Raw genomic sequence first — 25,667 nt, forward strand, 5'->3', positions numbered from 1 at the left:
TCTTTTGGTTTTTCAAGACTAGATATCTATGTATAGCCCTGCCTGTGCTGGGACTCTCTTTGTAGATCAGAGAGGATCCTCTAACTGGTACATCTGCCTGTCTCTGCTTCCAGAATGCTGGGATAAAGGGCATGAGCCAGCAAGCCCATCCAACAACACATTTCTAATCAACATATATGAAATAAAACAAAAGGGATATGAATAAATAATGATATGCATACCCAATGTAAAGCAAGAAAGGTTGAGTATGTCTCAGTAGGAATTTAATATGGAACAGAAACAGTAAAGAAATTCAATGGAAACAAAGACCTTTCAAACGTTTACTGAATTTCACAGATCATTATACAGAAAAAGAACAAAAAGAATACTACAAACATGTAATCACAAATGAAATAGAATCCCAAAACCCTTGTAAAGAAATATAATCACAGGAGAATACTCTGAAAGTATTCTGAAATTTTCTAGTAAAAATGGTATAATATTGAAAACACCCGTTCACAGCAACCTGAACACCTGTAAACCAATCACATGAAGACAATTTACAAACATCTGAGTAGAAAGAGATCCCTTTAAAGACATTAAGTCAGCAACTAGACATCTGGGACCTGCTGTAAGAACCTTCTAGTAAGGAAATTGGAGCATGCACATTACTGCTCTAAGAGAATTCAGCAGAGAAAACTGCTCAGATATTTAAAAGAATTAATCAATTACTTTACTTTATATCCTGACTGCAGTTCCCCTCTGTGCTTTGTCCAGTATGTAAATCCCCACCACAGGTGTTTAAGCCAATAGAAACTCTTCATTAGCTGGTCCTGATTATTCAAAATGTTAGGAATCCCAGTGTAAAATGGAGCCTTTCCCAGGGAGAGCTTTTAAATGCAAAAACCATGTTCACTGTAGACATACCTCAGTTAATAGGAAGAGTTAGCCAGAAGCAGAACTAGAAAAGCCAAAAAGTGAAACTATTACAATTAGAGACATTCTCAGAACTGTGGACCTAGGTGGATGAGGTCATTGTTTTCATTCACTCCCATCATGGAGTGAGTTGTGCTAAGGTCTGGGGACCTGCTGTCATCACCACTGACCTCTACTAAACAAACAGTCCTCAATTTCTGATTCCTCTGCTTAGTTGTTGCAGCTTTTCTTTAATGATGCCTCAGATATATAATGCCCATCTCTGTGATGCTGCTAAAAACTGCAAATTAATCTGTGTGAAATAGGCAATTTTGAAGCTCTAATACTTTAGTGGCACACTATTAGAACTTAAAATCCAATGAGCAGTCAGCCATGGTGGCACACACCTTTAAACCTAGTGCTGGCAAGGTAAGGAGGGAATGTCGGTGTTTTTCTGTGAGTTCCAGGCCAGCCTGGTCTACAGGGAGACCCTGCTTCAAAAAACAAAGTGTTTCAACAGTGAACTTTACAGTCTTTAATCTCCACATTCTTAGGATGTGTGAGCACTAGTGCACTTGTGCCCACGTGGAAGTCAGAGGCAACCATCTTTAGTTCATTCTCTTCCCCCCAGCTTCTGAATGTGTACAGAGAAGTTTCTCTGAGCACTGTGGAGAGAAGCACCGACCCAGAACCTGTATCAGAGGGTGTGACTCAGGAGTGACAGCTGCCCAGGACCTTCCAGCTTTCACTGCCAGATTGCCACTGCAGGGGTAGCCAGCCTGTGGGATGGAGTCAGTTCCAAGTTCTCTGCTGCTCCAGTGTGCATGTGGCCATGGCTGGACTACTTAGTGCATATCACACAAAGTATTCTATAATACTAATAATATTAAAAACTATCACCTTATGCTCAGAAGTTGTTTTGTGTCTTTTATATACAGCCATATAGAATAGCATATATGTATAATATGTATATTGTTGGTGGTATAGAGAATGCCACCATGTACAGGCTCCCCCTAGTCTGTCTCACTTTGATTTAGACACTTGTGAGTTATATACACAGGAATAAAGCTTCACACTCCTACTAGAGAGATCTGGACATTCTGTTTTTTTTGTTCTGGGTACGGATACATAACAATGTTTTTATCCAAATCTCTAGATCAAGTAATTCCATGTTATGAGCAAATCATGCAGAGAAAAAGTTGCCCATGATTATATTAGTAGTCATGCCATTGGGCCATCTCACAATGTCTACGTTTATTTTCTAGTTCTGTGAGATGGAATCTTCTTCCCTCTACACATTAAGAACACACATGTGTGTGTGTGTCCCCACAGTTTCCACATCTACAGCATGGGATCCTCCTAAGTAGGAACCTGTTCTGACCATGCACCTGCTGTGTGCCCTTGGTTTTCCTCTACTCTGTGAACAATTCCTCTCCGGTCCAGGATGAGCATGCACAAGCCTTTGCTAGCAGGTGACCCGAACTCTGGGTCTCCTGCCTCCTGTCTCAGTAAGACTCTGCAACTGAGGGACCAGAACAGGACTCCTGGAACTCACTCACTCCTGCTTCCTCAGTCCTCACCCCTCTGTCCCTTCCTCCATGTCCAACATTGTGCCCAGTACCTGTCGTTGTCAATGATTCTCCTCAGAAAACATACAGGAGGAAGCAGCTGAGCATTATCAGCAGAATAGAGGGATTGGACATACACTCCCAGGTTGCAGATTTGTCCACATGTGCAGTAATGATTGGTAAGGCTAAAATGAAAAAAAAAAGTTGAGTCTCTGAATAGGACTCAAATATGGACAAATCTTACCTCAGCTTCGCTATCCTCCGGAAATTCTATAACACACAGGGTTGCAACCACTTTATTGTGCAACAGGTATTTGTGTGGGTCCTCACTTGGAAGGGAAAAACCATGTCCCTGACCTCAACAGACTCATGTAAGAAAGGGAGCAGGGTAATGATGGGGCCTTATCTCTCCTGTTGGCAGAAGAGGAGCTGACCCGTGAGAGGGTGAAGGGAAGAAGAGAGATTGGTTGAGAAGAGGGCAACAGCATTCTAGACTGAGGAGAAGGCAGGGAGTAGGATGCTCAGTCTGTGAGAGTGGAGAGACACGAGGACAGTGACCAGTGTGAACACAGTGAGTGAGACAGGAGAGGATAAGGAGGGAAATCAGAGATGGAAAGAATTCATTAACGCAAAGACTCATGGGGAATACATCACATACACATGTACACACACACGCACAGATAGATACATGGACACAAATGCTCATGCACACAGGAATACACACAGACATACACACAACAGAGACATATACACAACACAGACAGACACACACAGAGAAAGTGAGGGAGATCGAGAGAGAGCAGATAGACCGACGGACAGACTCTCCACATCTGCAGAAAGATTTACCCCCCTCTTCCCAGTTACCTGTAGGCACCAGGTTTTCTTTACACTGCAACATAGACTCCTTAAACTTGTTCTTGAGTTCACCGTGTGAGGTCTGGTTTACGAAGTCATTCATATTTCTGATATCATCCACATCTCTTTTGTCCAGTTGTCTCCGGAATAGATGTGAAGCCTTTTCTTAGTGTCACCATGGAATATGATGCTTCCATTGAGGCGTACCTTCCAGGATCCCCTGAAACATCCATCTTCTGCACACCAGCCACACTTGATGCACTGCAGAGTCTGGGGCTCTGTGCACATTGGAAAGAGATCAGTCTCTGGTGTTGTTTAATCCTATCTGCCTACCTCCCCTTTTCCCATCCTTATCTGGCTTTATCCTCCACATTTTGCCCCTGATAATGGACCTCTTAGGTGGGACTAATACTGGTTCATTTTGTTTGTTCACACAAACAATGAATGTCCCCAACCTGTTACAAATTCTGTTCTTTCCTTCATGGGGCATCTGATATGTTCTTTTACTAATTTTGTAGCAGTGGGGATGGAACCTAGAGCCTCATGCATGCTAGGCAAGAACTCTTCCACTGAGCTACAGTCCCAGCTCTATGAAGCCATTTGAAACTTACCTGTAATTGCCTTATTCTTCCCCTGTATTTGGTACAGCATATCTTGCAAGTGATCAACTTGTCTTTTTAGACTGTGAAACTGTTTTTCACAGATCTCTGTGGCATTGAGTCTGTTCAGAAGAACACCAGTGGCATGACATTTATTATTTCTGCTCAGAAAGAAATGCTATGTCTTCACTTGGCCTTCGACTTCATAGCTCGGCAGTCCAGACACTGAGTTGCTAACACTGAAACTGCAGCAGAGAGTAGCAGTCTCTGTGGAAGAAACATTCAGTGCGGTTAGTGGAAGGAATCAAGGGACTCAGAGATGTTCTCTACCTTGGGATCTTCTGGAAAAGTGACTTGACAGGTTGGAGACCAGAAGGAATCCCTGACCAATCTTCACTGTGCTAAGTCTTGCTCATTCTCTCCTGCTCTTCATCTGGACGATCCACCTGTCTGTTATTATATAATCTTGTTAGCCCTGGCTACTGTCAGTCAAGGTGAGAAATTTAAGGCTGTCTATTCCACATATGTTTACTCTGGAGAGTCTCCAGAAGCTGCCCACATAGATTGTGAGGAGACAGGATGGTGTGTGAGGATGCTGGGTCACAGGGGAGCAGGGCAGGGGTGTTACTGAAGTTGCATGGAGACAGTTTTTCTTATCTGTACTTCCCCATCATCGATTGAACATCTATAACAAGTTTTAACTGTCAGTGTGATCCAGCCTAGAGTCTCCTAAGAAATGGGTCTATTAATCTCATCTAATGAGACTGTTTTTGATGGTGAATGATATAAGAATGCCTATATTAATGTGGACATTATCATTCTCTGGTCAAGTGGTCTCTGGATGGATAGGAAATCTAGCTATTCATGAGCTCGTGATCCAGACTGCAGCTACTATCCTTTTCTGTTCCCTGTTCCACCTTTCCAGCCAGGAAGTAAGTTCCTTGGCCATAGGTAAAGCTCTGTGGAATAGCAAGTGAGCCTGCCTCTGAGATCCTGTCCTGACTTCCCTCCATGGCAGACTACAACTTTGAGGAGGCATCTAATAAATCAGTTTCTCCCTTAAGTTCCTTTTGAGAAGAGTGTCTTATCATAGCAACAGAAGGGAACTAGAACAAGACAATGCCAGCTCTTCTGGACCTAATGTAGCATTCCAAGGATGATTTTCTGGAACTGGTCAGAGGATGGTCCTCACTACAAGAACAGCACCAATAGCAGAGAAAATCTAAGATGGTTAAATATGGTATTTAAAGAGTGGAGATAAAAAAAATCTCAGAGATATTCATGGTCTCAGATGAATGTAAAAGCAAACATTTCTGGGGAAATGTGAAGAGCCCATGCTGCACTGTGAGATGCTGGAGACCCTTGTTCAGAAGCATATTTAGAAAGACCAGAGTGCTGGACAGTGGTGGCACATGCCTTTAATCCCAGCACTTGGGAGGCAGGGGCAGGACGATTTCTTAGTTCGAAGCCAGCCTGGTCTACAAAGTGAGTTACAGGACAGCCAGGGCTACACAGAGAAACCTTGTCTCAACAAACAAAAACAAAAACAGAATGACCAGAGAGAAGGACATTAGCATGGTGAGAAACTCAGGGAGGGTGCTGATTGTTGAAGGCTGGGTGGGGTAGTAAGTATTTGCATCTCTAACCTGAAATCCCAGCAGTGTGGTACAGAAAATCCCATCATGTGCAGTGGTCAGGAGACAGTAACATCAAGGACAGTGGTCCTCTGATGTGTAAAGGGTACAACAACAGATGCCTGACTGATTAAGAGGACTATGGCTAACAGAACACAAGAGACTAAAAATAGATGGATGGTTAGTCCACACATTAGTGGCTGGATTTAAAATATTAAAGACAAAACAGATGGTAAAGAATCTTAGAGCTCCTGTCCTAGGACAACCCCAGGCTCCTGTGCTCATGGTGTGAAACTGAAGCATTGGAGTTAGAAAGGTGAAGCATCAGTTAGGGCACTTGTTGCCCTTGCAGAGGATCCAGGGTGATTCTCAGGAACAACACATGGTGGCTCTCCACTGCCTACAGCTTTAGTTCCAGGAGACCTGATGTCCTCTTTTGGCCTCCAAGGGTACCAGGGACATGTGTGCTGAACATGCATACATGCATACATATACACATACATACATACATACATACATACATACATACATACATACATACAAAACGCTCATATGTATAAATGTAATAAACCTTTTAAACTGAACCACCTCAAAGACAGATCCCAACTGACATCCTAGGCGGGCAGATCAGGTCCCAATAAGCAGAGAGCACTCATCCCCACAGTATGTGAATTCTTTCTCTCTGAGTTGCTTCATTTACTGCTCTGTAACTTGGGTATGAACCCCTACACTCTAATATTAATGTGTGGTGTGTTATTTTGAATGAAACTCTACTCTATAGAGGAATACATTTGCCCGAAGTTGTAGAAGCTGGACGTTTCTACATGTTTGTTTAGGTTTAGGAGGTGTGGCCTTGCTGAAAAAAGTAAGTCACCAGTATGAACTGGCATTGTGTTGTTCTAGTGACATACGTGACAGACATTCCCATTTACTCATTTCTGGACCTTGCTTGAGGTTTAAGATGTTGTCTCCCAGATGGGCATTATCTCACATGGCTCTAATTCCAGCACTTGAGAGGTGGAGTCACGTGGTTTTTTATGGGTTTGAGGCAGGCTGGTCTACATAGTTCTAGATCAACCAGAACTGAACAGTGAGACTTTGCCTCCAAAACAAACGCAAGTAAAAATAGGTAGAGCCTCAACTTGCTACTGGAGCCACCATGTCTGCCTGCTGCAATGCTCCCCTGCTGTGAGATGATATTGTCCTTGTGAATTATAAGTCTTCTCAAACTCTTCCTTTTGTATGTTACCATGGTCATGTGTCTTATCACTGCAGTAGAAAGTAACTAATACCATTATCATATAAGTACTGGAGTGTTTATAGGCCAGAAAATCTGTGTTACACCTGCTACATTGTGTTCTTGATGGTTGAAAGCAGCCAGAGAGAAAGCATCTTTGAAAAGGAAGGGTACACATGCCGCAAGGGACCCATGAGCCAGGTAATCTGTCAGCCTGAGGTGCCAGTGCGAGAAAAATGTCCCTTGGCTGGAGTTCATGGCAGTTCCTAACTGGAGAATGACCTTTCTTGGGCAGAAGACACCATGACCCTCCTGCTGCAGAGAAAATGCTCTCCATTACAAAATGGCCCCTGCCATGGTATTGGACTCTGAGAGAGAGAAGTTTCTGGTTGTAGGCTATCAGGAAAGGCATCATGATCTGAACTCTTTCTCATTTCAGTATTAGGTGAACAGGTCATAGTCAGGCAAGATATACCAGAATGTGACATTGCTGCAGGAACATAAGAAATCACTTGTGTGTTAAGATTGCTGTAGGAGGGAGAGACAAGTACATTTTTCTGACAGAACATCTCCTGCTCCCTAGAAGGCAGTAAATCTTATCTTGATAAAGTGACTAAGGTCAGTTCTCAAGTCAGCTGCCTCCTTTCCCTCAGCAAGAATCTGAGGCATCAAGGAGAGTTTTCTGTGTTCCATGGGAGCCTAGGAATCCACTGGGTAGCAATGGAGAAGTGAAGAGGCCTTAAACCCAGGGCTTCCTCCTGCCATTTCTAGATGACCCAGAAGACACAGGCAGTAGAGAACCCACTGCTGCCTGGGACAGAAGCAGCTTTCACAGACCTCTTGAAGACACTCTGGGGGGATGGGCACCAATACTGGTCCATACAAAAAAACTCTAATCTGGGTTAGAGGACAAATCGCTACACTTTCATCAGCTTGTTGTCTTCTGCCTCTGTCAAAGCAAATGCAGAATTGAGTAGATGATGCGGGGATATACAGCATACCTTGCCTAAAGACAGTGAAGATTCAGTGTCTTCCATTTACACAAAAAAGAACCCTCTCCTGCCTACTGACTCCATTATCTGATGCCATTTACCTAGGAGATATATTTCTTGGGACTAGGACCAAGGGCAGAAGCTTCCATAGGTTCCCACCCAGTACCATTGTCAGGCTCTTCCACAGAGGACAAGACTTTCCACCTCCACATTAGCTGAGGTCTACTCAGGCATCAGCACAGATATGCCTCATGGTGGACGAGGGTCTAAAGGACATTATTCTGTGGATGGACAAGTGGGGAAGGCTAGATGGGCAGGGAAGGGAGCCAAGCAGGCTGATGACTCATGAGCCATGTGGGCATTGAGGCTGAGCCTGCTGTCACTCACACACTGTAATCCCAGCTCTTGGTACCAAAGGAGAGAGGGTTTGTTTCAGATTCTCATGTGGTGATAGAGTGAGGCCTCCAAACATTATAAAACAGAACAAAAGAAGGGAGGAGGAAAAATAGTAAGACTGAGAGTGGTGGTGGCTGCTTTTTCCCTGGAAGTCTCTACTGTTATCTGCTGCACAAATACCATGGGAAGTGGGAAGAAAGGTCAAGTACAAAGAGCTCCCTGAATGGTGGAGGGCTTGGGAGGAATCCCTTGGGATGGCAGTGTCTATAGCACAGGCTGCCTTAGGTCCAGGGACCTGTCTGAGACTGCCTCCTAGTTTTGCACTGCCCTCAAAATACCAATCCTGTTGCCAGGGTTTAGGCTTCCTACAGACCAGATGGTGCTGGAGGCTTCTCCATGTACTCCCTTCTGCTGCCTGAGTTCTTCATTCCTGCCCCGCCCCCACGCTGTAGCTTTTCTCTTAACTTCTTCAATCCACTGAAGCCTGGGTCTGGGAGAGCCAGGGTTCCTAGTCACTGAGGTGCTGGACTGAAGGCTGAAGGAAGCCCTGGAGCTTCTGGTACCCAGGCCTGGGAACTTCTTGACATAAGCCACATCCCTGTTCCTTGCACCAACCCTGCTCCATGTAGGCCCTGGGAACTCACCAGCCAGCAGCATGGTGGATCCACAGCTCAGTAGAATTAAAAGCTTCAGAATCAGAGAATGTTTGCTCTTGGTGACTGCTGCCTTGCCATGTTTTCTTTCCACAAATGCTGTTACTGCTGTTGGCAAGAGAATGGGGAAGTCCTTAGAGTCTCCCTGATGTAGCCCCAGGGCAGATTATGCAAGAGTTCCAGGCACCTGGCTGTGAATTCAGGCTTTCTGTGCTCTGACCAAGCATCCACCCAATCCACTTTTCCTCAAGTTTCTTTGGGGATTGCTTCTGTGCCTTGTGGCTTGGAAACTCAATCCCTGTGAACTGTGGCCCCTCTCACACTGGGTCCTGTGGAGATTACAACTGTGAACCCAGTCCTGAGGACAACATCATTCAAAACTCCCATGCTTCACCCTCGGTCCCTTCTTCATCTCACTCACCTGCAGGGAATCTTGGAAACAGCTTCAGGAAAGGAGAAGAAAGAATTAAGTTGGTGACTTGAACAGGTGCCTCTGAAATGAGGGACCAGTGTTTGAATCATTTATTGGGGCCACACCCACAGCCTTGAGTACTTCATGGAGTTCCCTTGGTCACCAAATCTTTGTTCCAGCCTCTTCCCCAGATTCTTCTCTACCTTCACATCACCCTCAGTCTAGCTCTGCACCCTCCCTTCTCGGATCCCTGGGACCCCCAGCCACTCTTCCTCACTTCCCACCATGCTTCCCTTCCACTGTTTCATTTCTCCTCCATCACAGACTCATTTGCCCTTCCCATCACACCATTCCTTTCTCCCTCCCCTCCTCCCTCTCCCAAACTCCCCACCCCCACTTCATCCCTACCCCCCTACCCATGCCTCACACAGTTACTGTCTTGTGGGGAAGGAAGGCTGGTGCTTTTCTACTTAGCTCTGTGACAGCACAACCTAAGACCTTCTAGAAAGTTCTGCAATCACAGTTTTCTTCCAATTAAAAGCAGTTTCTGAGGTCTGAAAAATGCTCAGAAGTTAAGAGCACCCACTGCCTTTTTAAAGGACCCAGGTTGGACTTCCAGCACTGACAGAGCAGCTCTGTGACTGCTGCTCCTGGTGATTCCAGGCTGGCTTCTGGCCTCTGCACACACTGCATGCACATGTTGTAGAAACAGAAAAAAACACTCATGCAGCTCACGATCTAGGCAGCTTAGTGCCAGCATCAGTGGCATCGTGAAGGGGTCCCTGGGGACCCTGTGAGCCACTGTGGGAACATTCAGATGGGTCCTGGCTAACCACTTCCATCAGCTGCTGGAGGACCAGACAGACCAGTTCGACATCCTGCATGAGGAAAAGCTGCAGAGCTGGCAGCAGTTTCAATGCAAGCCTCACAGTGAGACAGTGGCAGCCACCAGGGCTGGGAACCATGAAGACAGGAACCCAGCTGTGGTCTCAGGACAGAAGCAGGGGGCAGGCGACCACAGGGAGTTGCAGAAGAAGCACAAGAGCCTGGCAGCTTCGGGTGCACAGCAGACAGACAACCCTGGGAGCCCAGAAGTGGGCTCCTAGAAGAGGGGAGCATCAGGGATGGAATGACACTGGGTGGGGGGCAGACATGGTGCTCCACAGAGCAGATGGAAGGTCCTACAGGGAAAACCTACCAGCCCTAATTCTCATACCATTCACCTGTTACTGCTCAATTCTGAGAAAATTCCTGAGTTGTGGATTAGACACTGTGCACCAGGGACAACCAGTCTGAAGCAGAGGAAGTACTGGTTCTCAATGGTGATTTCAGCTACCTCGTGGTCTGTGTGTGCACACATTCTCACTTAGTATGTGTGAGCAGACTTAGCATTCAGGTGGTTGTTGAATATAATTGTGTTATCTAACTCACTAATCAAATGAAAAGGCTTCCTGATACAGTGTATTTCTTTCCTCCCTCAACACTGTGTACTCTGAGCAGACTGACTTGCAACTCAAATTCATTTACTGACTGTGAACATGGGCTGCTCCCTCCCCTGGGCTGAACAGAACACCAATAGCTTATGCTCTAAGATCAAGAATTGACAAATGGGATCTCATAAAACTGCAAAGTTTCTGTAAGGCAAAGGACACTGTCAAAAGGACAAAACGTCAACCAACAGATTGGAAAAGGATCTTCATCAACCCTAAATCTGACAGAGGGCTAATATCTAATATATACAAAGAACTCAAGAAGGTAGAACCCAAAGAACCAAATAACCCCATTAAAAAATGGGGGACCGAGCTAAACAAAGAATTTTCACATGAAGAACTTCGGAGGGCTGAGAAACAGCTTAAGAAATGTTCAACAGCATTAATCATTAGGGAAATGCAAATCAAAAATACCCAGTCAGAATGGCTAAGGTCAAAAACTCAGGAGACAGGAGGTGCTGGAGAGGATGTGGAGAAAGAGGAACACTCCTCCACTGCTGGTGGGATTGTAAGATGGAACTTCCCATGGACCACTTTGGAAATCAGTCTGGAGGTTCCTCAGAAAACTGGGCATGGCACTTCTGGACAACCCTGCTATACCACTCCTGGACATATACCCAGAGGATTCCCCAGCATGTAATTAGGACACATGCTCCACTATGTTCATAGCAGCCCTATTTGTAGTAGCCAGAAGGTGGAAAGAACCCAGGTGTCCCTCAGTGGAGGAATGGGAAAAAAATGTGGTATATTTACACAATGGAGTACTATTCAGCCTTTAGAAACAATGAATTCATGAAATTCATAGACAAATGGATGGAGCTGGAGAACATCATACTAAGTGAGGTAACCCAGTGTCAAAAAATCAATCATGGTATGCACTCATTGATGAATGGATATTAACCTAAAAACTTGGAATACCCAGGAAATAATCCACATATTAAATGATGTCCAAAAAGAACGGAGGAGGGGCCCCTGGTTCTGGAAAGACTCAATGCAACAGTATAGGGGAATACCAGAACATGGAAGTGGGAAGGAGTAGATGGAGGAAGAGAGGGAAGGAAGAGGGCTTATGGGACTTGCAGGGAATGGGGATCCAGAAAAGGGGAAATCATTTGAAATGTAAATAAAGAATACACCCAATTAAAAAAATAAGGAAAAAAAAAAGTACAGCTGGATAATGGCCCTGTTTGTGTGTGTGTGTGTGTGTGTGTGTGTGTGTGTGTTTCTTTTTAGTTTTCAAATGATATTTCACTTCCTGGTTAGCCATCCACCAACCCCCTCATCCCATGCTATTCCCCCTCACCCACTCACCTTTCCCTCTATGAGGGTGCTTCTCCACCCATTCACCCCCTCACACTTCACTCCTCTAGCATCCCCCTACTTCTAGGCATCAAACCTCCCTCCCTTTCCCTTGATGTCAGATAAAGCCATCCTCTGCTACATATGTATCTGGAGTCTTGGATCCCTCCATGACTCTTAGGTTGGTGGATTTGTCCCTGGGAGCTCTGAGTGGTCCAGTTCATTGATATTATTCTTATGATGGGGTTGTAGTACCTTTTGGGTCATTGACTCCTTCCCCTAGCAATAGTCCAGTTTTCATTTCAATATCACATAGGGGATCAGTGAAACTCTTCAATATAATCTCTATAAATAAAGATTTCCTCAAATTTCAGGAAAGATAGAAATATAATTATTTTTAATTAATTTTTGCCATTGTTTTTTTAATTAGAACACTTTCCCCTTCCTTTTACTCCCTCAGGAACTTCCCATGGACACCTCTCTGACCTCTTTCAAATTCATGGACTCTTTTCCTGTCCATTGCTATTATATTAGTATATATAAATTTATATGGACATATGTATTTCCAAGCAGAACCTGCTGAGTCTATGTAATGTCACTCATATGTGCGTTTCTAGGACTGACCAGTTGACTCTGGACAATCAATTTGTGTGTTATTTTCTGTGCAGGGCCACCTCTCCTCCTCAAAGCATTGCTCATTTGCCTGTAGTTCTTTGTGAAGGTGCTCCCTTCACCTCAGCACTTTGGTGTGGACACTGGATTGCTCCTGGTTCAGTTCATATTAAGCCATCTGGTTTGTGAGTCTTCACCTGTATAGCTTCTGATGTAATTCACAGCAAAGTCCCTGATCCACAGGCTCTTAGACTCTTTCTGTTTTTTTGTCTACAATGTGTTCTGAGCCTTAGGTGTAGGAGAGGTCTGTAGATGTACTCATTGGTGATCTGAATATGTAGGCTCATAGGGATTTGCACTGTTAGGAAGTGTGGCATTATTGGAGGAAGTGCGGCTTTGTTGGGGGCAGTGTAACACTGTGGGGGTGAGCACAACACAGTTCTTCAGAGACCTTTCTTCTGGCTGCCTGCAGAAGAGAAAGACTTCTCTGGCTGAACTTAGGTCAAAATGAAGAACTCCCACCCAGTTCCTTCTCCAGCACCATATCAGCCTAGAGACTTTCATGATTCCTACCATGATGATAATAAACTGAACTTCTGAAAATGTAAGACAACCTAGAGGATTGTTTCCTTTATAAGAGTTGCCCTGGTTGTGATGTCCCTTCACAGCAATGGATATCCTAAGTAAAACAGGACTGGACTGCACAATTCTGCATAGGATTAGTTGTGGTTTTCTCTAGTGCTCTCTGTTGTAAAGAGAAGTTTCCTGATGAGGGTTAAAGACTACAATACCTGTATATAAGGACAAAGTTCATAGATTGATGCTAGACATTATTCTGGTTTAGTAAAGTAGTGGTTGTAGATTCTCCTCCAAAAATCATGATTATACTAGCACAGAATAGTTAGCTAGGTTTCCAGAATCAGCCATTGGCTCCCTCTTGTTGAGCAAGACTCAAGTTCATTGAGACATCTACTGGCTACCACCAAGGTATTTGTGCCTCTAATGCACATTCAAGGGTATCATGCCATGCTGGTCACTGTTGTGGCTCATAGTTATGCTGTCTGGTGGGACTGTTGGTTCCTTCACTACTTGGAAACTTGTATGGTACCTTTGGTTCCATCAAAGTCCTCAGTGAGGAGGTTTTCAGGTCAGTTCCAGCTAAAAGGCTTCATGACCCCTGTCCAAACTGTATGGTGTCTTCAGCAATAGAGACCAAACTTCCAATTTTTTACTGGCAACAACAATAGTCTGGATGTTTTGGAAGTCTCTTAGTCAGCCCAACCAACAATTTAAAGAATTCATCTCTTACTTCGGGTTGCATCTGCTGGTATTTAGCATATTGGGGAGAGTGCTATAAACTCAGAGGAGAAAAGCTCCATTATAAACATATACCTGTTTTCATATGCTGAAAGTGTGACTCCTTGTGGCTTTTTCAGCATCCACACTGTCATTTCTCCCTCCCTCCCTCCCTCCTTTTTCTTATTTCCCCATGGTATCAACTTTATCCTGCAATTCTCCTTTACCTCCTTCCCACCTTCTGTGTTTCCTCCTTCCCCTTCCCTATGGCGTACCTGTCGCCTTCCCATTTACCCAACCAGATCAACCTAACAATGTTTACAAACTATTTATTTACTCACTTATTTTTCTCTGATCTTGCCTACATTAATGTATGGGCGCCATGTACATGCAGTGTGTAGAGGATTTAGACATCAGAACTGGAATGACAGAGAGTTGGGGGCCAACTAGAGAATTGTGGGTTTTGAGCCTCCATCCTCTAGATGATCAACCCATTGTTGTAGAATATTCTTTCCAACTGAGACATATCTCAGATCTCATAATCAACTCTCTTAAGATATATTAATAAGCACATAGTTAGGACCTAGTTGTGCACAATCTTCCCTCAGGAACACTTTTTGACCCTCAGCATTTGAAGTCCTCTTATGTCATGGATCTTATTGGACTCAGAATCTCATTATCTGTCTCAGTGCTTAATCACCCTGATAATCAAGGGCATGTCTAGTTCTGGGACACACAATCCTTTCAGCCACCTCATCACACTAATGTAGGAGATTGAGTCTTCTCCCATAGAACAATAGATCACTAGAAACAGTCTGAATTGGGCCCTATCAAGTTTTCCCAAGTTCATTTGCAGTCAAGCTACAAGGCCTGCCACTGTGGAGGCATCTGTCCATGTTAAGATGCTGCATCCACAGAAGCTCAACTGCTCTGCTCTTGGGTGTTGCTTGCAGATTTGTCCAGTCTATCACCATTTCAATTGCTATGACTTGGGTACCATTGACCCTTCCTTACCCACTGACACCAAGTGACCACTGGCTACTCCATGGTTCACATTGAGTTCAGTATGTATCACTGCAGACAGAACTGCTCTCCTGCTCTGATTCCTTGAAGTCCTTTTGATTCTACAGCAGTGACTTTTCTTGTCACCTTTTCTATTTGTGATCTGGGAATTAAAAGGTGGGGCATTGTCTCAAAAATAGTTTCCGAGTATCGTGCTGTAGAGAACTACCCATGGGAACCTGGGCACTAATTTTAGACAGTCTGGCCAACCAGGGCTCAGGGCCCTCATTGCTGGTCCCTGTGCTAGGCTCCTGAGTCCGATCACCTCTACACCCCACCAGGCATCCACACAGGCAGAGCAGTAGAACAACTGAGTGGAACAGCAGAGCCTGTGTGTAATGACTGAGTTTGGGGTCTCCCTCCCAGGCCATGGCTCTTTTTTCAGAACCTGCAGGATCCTGGGGTGACTTGAACTGCCAAGAGACAGCAAAGCCCAAGTAGCTGTTGCAGGGTGCTGACTGCACTGGATACCATGGAACAGAAATCTGGGCTGTGTGTTCAAGCAGATCCTGACACCTACCTTTGCACATGGGACACCCAGTCTCTAATCCACATTCTGAGTTCCCAATTACTTTTCTAAGTCTCTCCTAGGACACTCCAATTCACCTGCCTCTGGTTTCCACTGTGGGAGTCCCTGATCCAAATGCCTTGTAGCACCAAAAAGGAATTTGGTATTCCAAGGTGTGTGCACTCTGCTCTCAGCCCTTCTCCTCCCTGTGTCTGATAGCTTTATGATAAAAGCAGCCTGGAGTTTGCAGCAGTGAAATGACATGACTAGTGATTGTTGCCTCTGAGTCACCACAGTGCCCTCCCCTCATGCATACTGGCTTGGAAACTTGTGGCCAAGAACTCACAGAGAAGTTAATGCTGTCTGCCCTCTTGTTAGTGTTAACTTCTCTTTGGTGATGTGAATGACCCCCCTCCCCATCCCTAACCCCCAGTGAAACACATTTTAAGCACAATTATCTCTGTTGTCTTTGGAGGGTTTTCATTTTCTTCCTTTAATGTAATACATCCTGTGCCCTTTGATCTTTAGGTCAACCTGTTAGCCAAGACTATAATTTGATGTATTTGTCTTCCTCCTTTAGAAAAGAGTTTGTGGTATAGAATGCATGATTATACAAACTATAATTTAAATTGCTTTTATAAAACGAGAGAGTATGTGAGTTTTGTTTTCAGTTCATAAAATCGCCAAAAGGTTATAAATTTGAACTTATGCTGCCCTGAGCTAACACAAACCCATACATACAAACAATGTCACTGGATGATTTCAGTTGTGTATAAAATTCAGGGCTGACTAAGGTCAGAGGATCTTTGGCCACTATAGTTGTAGGTGATGGCGAACCGCAGGTGGGTGCTGAGAATTAATGATCCTCAGACTTCTGTGAGAGCAGCCAGTGCTCCTAAAACAACATGTCATCTCTCCAGGCCTCAATTACAGGTTAAAATGGATTAACTAATAAGTGTATATGATTAAGATTAAAGATGTGCTTTCCAACATTAAATATATGGCTTAGAGTTGGACATTACACTACAAATTAGTTCAAAATCCCTTTCATGTGTGGCCCGGTTTTGGATCTTAGTTAATTCCAAGTGGAACCAAGTTGACAACCAAGAATAGCCACCACAAACATACATACTACAAACACATAAACATATGTGTTTATACACATAGCTGTATACACTGCATATACATGTATATACATGTATATATACATAAAATGCATTTATATATACACATATACACGTGATTTTTTTGAATGCCTTACATACCATAATCTAGCTAGTTCAACCTTGGTGTGAATGTACTGAAATTTCAAGAACCAAAAAATTGTCCAGTTTATGAGGCTGAGTGTCTCAGCTAGTTTTCCATCTATGTGAAAATTCCAAGGAAGTAAATTACAATCCCAGTGAATAAAGGAACATGCTAGCAAGAGTAGAGAGAAGCAGGCAAAGAGAGACCTTCCTTCTTCCATGTTTTCTTTAGGCCTCCATGTTATATATAGGTGACAGCCATCTGGGGACGTAATGCTTTGAACCATTGCACAGTCAGTTTTTGAAATAGCTAGCTTATTAATCAGTGCCAAAACCCTCCAGGCCCTTAAGGCTCTCAAGTGAAGGGCATTCTATTTGGCCTCATATAATACAACCAGCAAGTATGTGACCCTGTCCTACACACTACAGAGATTACTCCAGACTTTGTCAGGCATTACAACATTTGATTATAGCCAGTTTCAACCATGGAAGACATTTCTTTTGGTGTGAGGACACTGGCACTTGTGGTAAATGATCTGAATCTCACAGAGATCATAGAATTAGGCCCCTTCTGGGTAATTCCATATTCGTCAATACGCTCAAAAACTGCCTTCACCAAGGTTCTACAGCAAGGGCAGGGATGACCATTAGTATTTACAAAGACTAGCTCATATTTTCATAGGTACATGACCTGTGTCATGCAATCATTTGATGGGAAAGTCATCAAAATAAATTGTTTTTTTATATTTTCATTTATGTGGAAAATATAAATTAGCCATATCAACCATTGTATCAGCCTCTCTTTCCATTCCTTCTAGATGACTTTCTTTAAGGTTCTCCTGCCTCTGCTTTTACCTGTGTGTGTGTGTGTGTGTGTGTGTGTGTGTGTGTGTGTGTATTGACAAGTGATGAAGCTAGTTCTCAGGGCAGTTGAGAGTTCAGCAGTGCAATGGTGAGCTCAGGGCTGGAGAACAGCATTTCCCATCATTCCACCCCATCTTGCTCTCATATCCAATTCTTCCCCTCCTATCCCGTGTTTCCTGACCCATGGATGGGGTGATATACTTGTTTTGCTTGGGAATTGTGTTTGCCAGTGTTTAGAGACCTTAAAGTAACTATATGAAGATGACAGAAGTCATGAAAGAGGATATAAATAAATCATTTAATGAAATTCAAGAAAAGAAAAGTAGTTGAAGAGAAACAATAAAACTATTCTAGACATAACGATGGAAATAGAACCAATACAGAAAACAGAAACTGAAGGAATTCTGGAAATGGCAGGAAGTACGGAGGTAAACTTCACCAACAGAATAGAAGCCATGGCAGAGAGACTCTCAGGAGTGGACAATTCCACAGGAGAAATGGATACACTGGGCAAAGAAAACACTAAATCTAAAAACTTCCAGACACAGAACAATCATAATTGTTCCTGTTTAAAGGAACGGCAGGGACGCAAATGTAGAAGAGCCTTAGGAAAAGGAGGATCAGAGACAGGTGCAAATTGGAATCAAGCTCAAGGGGAGGCCCCAAGGCCTGACACTATTACTTGAGGCTATGGAGTGGTCACAAAAAAGGGCCTATCATGACTCCCCTCTAAAAGAGCCATCAAGTAGCTGAAAGAGTCAGATGCAGATATTTACATCCAACAAAATGTGCCGACCCCTGTGGTTAAATTAAGGAAAATCTGGAAGAAGCTGAAGAGGAGGCAGACCCTGTAAGAAGACCAGCAGTCTCAACTAACCTGGACCCCTGAGATCTGAGACACTGGATCACCACCAGGCAGTGTACACCAGCTGGTATGAGGTTCCCAACACACATTTAGCCAAGGACTGCCAGGTCTGGACCCAATTAGAGAAGATGTACCTAACCATGAAGAGATTGGTGTCCCCAGGGAGTGGGGAGGTGTGGTAGGGTAGGGCATAGGGCCTGGGAACATTCTCCTGGGGAAGGGGAGACAGGGACAGGGAGGTGTGTGTGGGGGGGGCTATTGGGGAAGATGTAGGATATGGAACAGTAAGAATGTGTACCGGAAGGGGAATGAAATCGGGACTGTAAATAAATAATAAATACAATTTTTAAAAAATGATAGTATACAATTTTGAAGATTATTATATAAATTAAATGGAGCAATGAAATGTGAATTCTTTAGTGTCTAATAAGTATTTGGCAAATGAAGGCCATGATCATCATCATAATCTTTTGAAACTAAAATTTATTTTAATCTTTAAAAAACTAAGAAATAAAGATAGAAAAGAGAGAGGGAGAGAGAGAGAGGGAGTGAGAGAGACTCCTAGTCATCGACTGAGTATCTGGTGCAGAGGCACACATGATATTCTTGCCAATCTGGAATTATTCCTGACCCAAATTTTATAGAAAAACAAACTTCTATCTAAATGAACACCATTACTGGGTCTGCATCTAGGGGAAGGAGTCTAGACAGGCCCAGGGGCAGGGGCAGAAGCCTCCACATGCCCACTAAGCACCATTTAACTGTGTTGTCACCCAGTGAAGGAAGGGCTTAAAGCCCTTTTCTGAGGGGATAGTGAGGCAGGACAGGGAAGGGAGGTGAGCTGGGTGGCAGGTCAACATACACCAAGTGAGTTGTAAAACTTGATGTGGTGCCACAGGCCTTTAATTCTTGTATCTTGGTAAGAATTTCTAGTTAAAGACTATCCTGGCCTTAAAAAACAAATGAACTCTTTTACAAAAAGTCACAGACTTCGGGGAAAGGGATGGGAATGTGTGGACCAGCTGCTGGTTGCCTGTGCTGTAATCTGTTAAAGCACACTGAGAAGTTTAAAAGCAAAAGAGTGTGGTGGCACATGCCTTTAATCCCAGCACTTGGGAGGCAGAGGCAGGTGGATTTCTGAGTTTGAGGCCAGCCAGGTCTACAGAGTGAGTTCCAGGACAGCCAGGAATACACAGAGAAACCCTGTCTCGAAAAAACCAAAAAATTAAAAAAAAAAAAAAATTAAAAAAAAAAATTTAAAAAGCAAAAGGGCCAGAGAACTTCCAAAGAGAGAGCCAGTTTTGGTAAAGAGAGGTAGGGGTGGGGTGAGGACTAGAAGGAACTTGGGACCTAGAATCTTCTGGAAAGGGTCTCTGGGCTGAGGGATCCTGTCCTACCACAGTGTCCCAGGATTCTCCTTGGGTTCCTTTCCCAGGAAGTCACTGGTTAGCTCAAGACAGATACAGGTGAGCTTCCAGATCCTGCCTCCACGCTTACCCCTACCCCAAACCCTATGCCACCCCAGGCCTTGGAAATTCACAAGGTAGCATTTAACACAGACAAATTGTGTTTCTCCTCCCACAGCCCCAGACTCCTATCACCCTGCTGTCCCCATCGGATCTCTGGAACTCACCTTGTCTCCCTAAACACCGACAGACAAACAGACAGACAGACAGACAGACAGCATGCACAGCAGTTCCAAGTGGCAGGAAAAGACCTTGGCAGCAGCAGCCAGCTCCATAGATTCCTCTCTAGACCCTGGTGGCCAAAGGCGCGATTTTAACTGTTTGAAAGGCGGGTTGGCTGGGGTGTCTTGGTCATGTCCTGCTGATGGCCCAGACCACAGAAAGTTTTCGAAACTTGGCTATGAGTTCAGGGCAATTCCTACTCCTTGATGTAGGGAAGTTCCATTATCTAGTTCCTCTTTCTCCACATGTTTTCAGAGCAGCTCTGCAGCCCTTGCAGGCTGGTCCCTGCACCCTGCAGACTGAGGTGTAGCCCTGCTCTTGTAACTAGTCTCACTGCTTTGCGGGGTGGAGTCAGGAAGGAACGCAGCTGCACATGTCATGTGCTCCTTAGCATGTGATGTTCATGAAGCCCGGGAAGATGAAAAGCTCACGAACATGAGAATCGAGTGAAGATCAGGAAAAGGCAAAGAGCAGAAATAGGAGTGCCAGGAAGGTGTTGGCTGGGTGCCAGGTGGGCGGGGTGAGTGATGCGAGGGAGGGCAGGGTGGCAGGACAGGGAGGGCACTGGGCAGGCAGGGTGTGGTGACCTACAGAGAATCAGGAGCTCCAGGCTTCTGAGTGCATGGTGTGCAGATTCCTCAGGAGCACAGTCATGAGTCTTATTCCTGAGTGACTGATCCCCAGGATCAAACCTGGACCTAAGGCAGAGAAGAGAGGCAGTCACCCTGCCTGCAGTGTGCTTGCTTTTGTGGAGCCCCACCCCCACCCCAACACCTCCAGCTTCCTGCTGCCCACCAGGGATCCTTTCAGCACCTCTCTGGCTGTAGCTATCCATCTCCCCACCCCCACTTCCTCTATCTCACAGTTAGTTGTTAGCTTTCCAGTCAGGGAGAGAGAGAGAGAAAGAGAGAGAGAGAAAGAAAGAAAGAAACTTTTGGAGAAGAGATAGGTAGTGTCAGACACAATCCATGAATCAAGTTGTGAGGAGAGTTCTGAGAGCTTTTGAGGAAATTCCAAGAAACTAAGACAAGCCTTCTACCTCGTGTTCCTCCTAAACCTGGGTCTGTTCATGGAATGATCTTCCATGCCTCTCCCAGGTGTAAACAGCAGTAGGTTTGCTCCAGATTACACCTTGCTGCTTACTTGTGTGGCTAAGAAGTGTTTCCAAGCATGGCATCCCTGTGACTGTGTTCAGTCCTGTGAACTTTGCTCATGTGACCTTGCTTAACTCAAGGGTCTGATGCTTTGAATAAAGTTGGCTATTGCCTGAGACTTCAGTCTGCCTCATTTTATGCTCTGTTCCCCCTGCTTAAGGCTGCCACCTAGAGTAACAAGTTCCACCTCAGTGGGACCTGAAATCTGCCACAACCTAGGAGAGTGAGGACCCTGCAGAAGCAGGTGAGTGAGAATAATGGAGCCAGAATCAGGGGAGGCTTTGCCTTACCTCACGCTTGTGCACCATTTCTTAAAGGAAGGAGGAGCGAAACTGTCCAAATAGAAACTGTTAGATGCTCTCATCCTTATGCTGATTTCGTGGTTTCCTCTCTCCTAGGGATAACATTTTTACCATCTTTTGCCAAAGTTCACTCTTTTCGCAAAGTATTTAGCTAATGTTGCAATGAGGTGAAATGATAACATAGATCATATCAGTTTTCAGAGTCTATTTGTATCTGGTTAACGAACCTCCCAAAAACTTTATTGACATCCACAGTTAGTTTTCTCAATATGGTCATTGAAACAATTTTACTTTTTGTAGACTAGCTAACAGGAAAGATGTTATCCTTATAACCACAGGACTGATGGCATTTATAGGATGATGTGTCATGCAATATTAAAATGAAAAGTGATTATATGTACTAATCATAGGAAATCTTGAAGATACAGCTAACAGACTACCTGGACAATATTTCCTGTTACTTTTGCTAAAAGTAATCATTTTACATATACATCTAGATATTATTGATGAAATAGTTTTTATGATTTAATTCAAAAATGTTTATCTCTTTAGAAGAATATTAGGTACAATTAAAACACCCACAATGGTGGGAAATAGTCATGAAAGACTCTAATATTAGATTGGGTTACAAATGACTCTGCTGAGTCAGCCAATAGCTCTACTGAGAGGGAAGGGAACTGAAGAGAGAATGAAATTCTGAGCAAGGTAATTTACCTTGGACCTATTTAGAGTCAGTATGGTTACATGGAGAAACTGCTATGCAGCGAGGTTTATGGGTTTAAATGGTGTTTTAGGAGTACTTTAGTCAAATTTAATCTTCTATAGTTAGAGTTTTCACGAAATTAAAATATACAACACCAATTTTCATATATTATTTCCACGCCTCTCTAGAAAACGAACACCACAAAGAGAATTTCAGGAAGAAACTTCTCAAGGGCACAGTGTCTTCTGTGTCATATCTTCTCTCTCCCTCTCCCTCTCCCCTTTCTCTCTCCCTCTCCCTCTTCCCCCCCCTTCTCTCTCCCTCTTCCTCCCCTCCCCTCCCCCCTCTCTCCTGATATTCCCTCAGGGCCCATGGCCACTCTCCTGGTATGCTGCTGTCTACACAGCTCCTTGTGACACAGCCTGAGTCTGCTCCTCTCCTCTCCTCTCCTCTAATTGACTGTTTTCCATTGAGTTTAGCAGCATTTCTTCAGGCCCAGATCTGTTCACCTTCTGCTAAATAAAAAAGCATTGAAGATGAAAGCATATAAAGTAACAATAAATCTTTAAGCTGATGAAGGAAATCTTACTACCGCAAAGACTGGATCAGGGGTTCCTTCTTCAGGATGGCTCCTGAGCCTCGGGGCAGGGGATATGACATAGATGTGCCATTTGTATTCTGCAGACACACTCTCTGCACTTTCAACACAAACAGGACATTTCTACTTGCTTTCTTTTGTTTTGGTTTTTCAAGACAAGGTGTCTCTGTATACTCCTGCCTGTGCTGAAACTCTGTGTGGACCAGAGAGCTTCCTCTAACTTAGAGATCTGCCTGTCTCTGCCTCCAGAATGCTGGGATTAAGAGCATGAGCCACCAAGCCCATCCAACAGCACATTGCTAATCAACATGTATGAAATAAAAAAGGAAAGGGATATGGATAAATAATGATATGCACACAAAATATAAAGCAATGAGGGTGTGATATGTCTCAGAAAGATTTTAATATGTAATCGAAACAATAAAGTAATTCAATGAAAAAAAATCCTTTCAAAAGTTTACTGGTTTTCACAGATCATTATACAGTCTGACTAAAGAACAAAAAGAAGACTACAACTCTGTAATCACAAATGAAAGAGAAGCTCCCCAAACCCTGTAAAGTAATATAATTACAAGAGAATACTCTGAAAATATTCTGAACATTTCAAGTACAAACTATATAATATACATAGCACCCATTCACAGAAACCTAAACATCTGTAAACCAATCACATGAAGAAAGTTTACAAACATCTGAATAGAAAGAGATCCCTTTACAGAATTAAGTCAGCAATTAGACATCCAGAACCTGTGGTAAGAACCTTCTAGTAAGGAAATTGGAGGATGGACATTACTGTTGTAGGGGAATTCAGCAGACAGACTGCTCAAATATTTTTAAAGATTAATTGATAACTATTTTATATCCTGATTGCAGTTTCCCTCCGTGTTTCCTCCAGTACCTAGCTTCCTACAAAAGGTGTTTCAGCCATTGGAAAATCCTCATTAGCTGGCCCTAATGATTCTGAATGTTTGGGATCCCAGTGTGTAGAATGGAGCTGTATTAGTTTGGGTTCTCTAGAGTCACAGAACATATGGATAGTCTTTATATAGTTAGGGAATTTGTCAAGGATTTACAGTCTATAGTCCAACTCCCCAACAATGATCATCAGCAGCTGTGGATGGAAGTCCAAGGATCTAGCAGTTTCTCAGTCCCACGAGGCAAGCAGGCAAGGAAGAGCAAGAGAGAATCTTCCTTCTTCCAATGTCCTTATATATCTCCAGCAGAGGGTGTAGCCCAGATTAAAGGCTTTAGGTCTCCAACAGTGTGTGTGGCCCAGATTATTGGCCTGTGGGACTCCAGCAGAGGGTGTGGCCCAGATTAAAGGTGTGTGCATCCATGCCTTTAATCCCAAATGATCTTGAACTCAGAGATCTCCTTGTCTTAGTCACTATGCTTCAAGTTCTCCATGCCAAGATCCAGTTCAGAAACTTATATCTCTGAGCCTCCAAATTAGGAGTATAGGTGAGCCTTCCAATTCTAGACTGTAGTTCATTCCTGATATAGTCAAGTTGACAACCAGGAATAGTCACTACGGGAGTCTTGCCCAGGGAGATCTTTTAAGCACAAAAACCATGCTCTAGGCTGACATAACAGGGAGACTTAGCCCAAAGCAGAAGCCAAAAGCAAAGTTGTCACAATTAGAGACTCTCTCAGAACTATGGACTTTGATGCATTAGTTCTTTGTTTTCATTTTGGCTGGAGCTGTCTGTGTGCTGAGTTTTACAGCCTGGACAACACTACCATCATGGAGTCAGTTGTGCTAAGGTTGGAGGACCTGCAGTGGTCATCACTGACCCTCACTAAACAAACAGTTCTCCATATCTGATTCCTAGGCTTAGATGTGACAGGTTTCCTTTAGTGATGCTTCAGAAACATTAATAGTGCCTATCTACTCGATGCTGCTAAACTTTACAAAGGAATCTCGGTGAAACAGACTTTTTAAAGCTCTAATCCTTTAGTATCACACCATTAGAGCTTAAAATCCAGTGAGCAGACAGGCATGGTGGCACACACCTTCAAACCTAATGCTGTCCAGGTAAAGGTAGGTGGGTTCCTGTGAGTTCCAGGCCAGCCTAGTCTAAACAGTGAGACCCTGCTTCAAAATGCAAAGTGTTTCAACAGTGAACTTTACACTCTACAATCTCCACATTCTTAGCATGTGTGAGCACTAGTGCTCTTGTGCAAAAGTGTCATGTGAAGGTCAAAGGCAGCAATCATGATTTCACACTCCTCCCCCCACAGCTTCTGGATGTACACAGAGAAGCTTCTCTGAGCACTGTGGAGAGCAGCACTGACCCAGAACCTGCATCAGAGGGTGTGACTGAGGAGTGACAGTTGCCTGGACCTTCCAACTTTCACTGCCAGATTGACACTGCAGGGGCAGCCAGCCTGTGGGACCCAGCGGGTTCCAAGTTCTCTGCTGCTCCAGTGTGCATGTGGCCATGGCTGGACTACTCAGTGAGTACCATACAAACTAATCTATAAGAGTAATATTATTAACTATCACTTTATGCTATGAAGTAGTTACTTTTATATACAGTCATATAGAATAGCACATATATCTATTTGTTGGTGGTGGTGTAGAGAATGTCACCCTGTACAGGCTCCTCCTACTCTGTCTCAGTCTGACATAGACACTGATGAGTTACATACACAGGAGTTAAGCTTCACACTCCCACTACTGATTTCTAGTTCTTCTGTTTCTTGTGCTTGGTATGGATACATAAATGATTTTATCCT

The 25,667-nt window shown here is 43.9% G+C and overlaps 1 pseudogene; it reads right to left on the minus strand.

Annotated features, from left to right (window-relative positions):
• Nucleotides 1-2,537: 2,537 nt before the first annotated feature.
• On the minus strand, nt 2,538-25,371 carry LOC127674207 (UL16-binding protein 2-like; annotated as a pseudogene).
• Nucleotides 25,372-25,667: the final 296 nt, after the last annotated feature.

The sequence above is a fragment of the Apodemus sylvaticus genome, chromosome 23, assembly GCF_947179515.1.
Source record: "Apodemus sylvaticus chromosome 23, mApoSyl1.1, whole genome shotgun sequence".
NCBI classification, from domain to species: Eukaryota; Metazoa; Chordata; class Mammalia; order Rodentia; family Muridae; genus Apodemus; species Apodemus sylvaticus.